At 41.7% G+C, this 1,056-nt stretch overlaps 1 non-coding gene across 1 annotated transcript; it reads left to right on the top strand.

Moving 5' to 3' along the window:
- Positions 1-476: 476 nt before the first annotated feature.
- LOC145587022 (small nucleolar RNA R71) lies at positions 477-582 on the top strand. Its single transcript, XR_014101086.1, has one exon. It is a non-coding gene; the product is annotated as a small nucleolar RNA R71 (small nucleolar RNA).
- The last annotated feature ends 474 nt before the right edge of the window (positions 583-1,056 follow it).

Genomic DNA, 1,056 nt, shown 5'->3' with positions numbered 1-1,056 from the left:
GTTCCATTTCACTTCCATCACATTCACTACAAGAAACATTTGGGCACATAGAAGCATTGTGATCATTCATTCCACATAATTGACATGGCCAACATTCCACAATCATGCAACAAGTTGAAAGATTGGAGTTAGAGTGAGAAGATGTACCTCTCCCCTTAATTTGGGAGGGAAGAATTGGAGCTTGGGAAGGAGGCTTCTCAAGCTTTTCCTTGAGAGACATAACTTCTTTCCCTAAATCCGCAATCAAAGTGGTCAAATCATTAATGACACTAAGTTGTTCGATCGAGTAACCCTTTCTTGTTGGTTCTCTTTCCACTTCTTGCCAATTCATATAATGACGAGCTACTTCATCAATAGCATCAACCACTTCTTCTTCCGTCTTGTTCATGATTGGGCCTCCGGCTCCGGCATCCAAACTTGCTCTCCCATGAGAACTCAACCCACCATAAAAGATATGTATGATTTGATAGGTAGGAATCCCATGGTGTGGACACTCCCTTTGATAATCCTTGAATCTTTCCCATGCTTCATAAAGGCTTTAATTAGGCTTTTGCTTGAACCCTTGAATCAAAGCTCTTGCCTCCGCCGTTTTCTTTTGAGGATAGAAACGGAACAAGAAAGCTTTGGTGACATCATCCCAAGTTTTCAATGAATTGGGCTTCATCTCTTTATCTAGCCATTCCAAAGATCTTCCTATGAGGGAGAAAGGGAACAACTTAAGGCGGATGAATTCTTGAGACACCCCATTAATCTTGATTGTGTTACAATATTTTTCAAACTCCTTAAGATGGTTCAATGGGCTCTCGTTCTTCGCCCCACCATATTGTCTCCTCTCAATAAGAGTGATCATTGCCGGCTTTATTTCAAAGTCATTCTCCGGTGGTATAGGTGGAGCTATGGCGCTCTCATACCTATAAGCCCCGGGCACTCCAAGCTCCTTCAAGGTAACTCTTGAACTACCTCCCATGACTTGGGATCTACACACACAAAACTCAAAGACAATATTAGTAGCACGGCTACAAGTGTAGCCTAAGTGTAAAATCTTTTTGTATTTTA

Source organism: Chenopodium album, chromosome 16 (assembly GCF_948465745.1).
Source record: "Chenopodium album chromosome 16, dcCheAlbu1.1, whole genome shotgun sequence".
In the NCBI taxonomy this organism is placed as follows: Eukaryota; Viridiplantae; Streptophyta; class Magnoliopsida; order Caryophyllales; family Amaranthaceae; genus Chenopodium; species Chenopodium album.
This window is presented reverse-complemented; position numbering and strand designations above follow the sequence as displayed.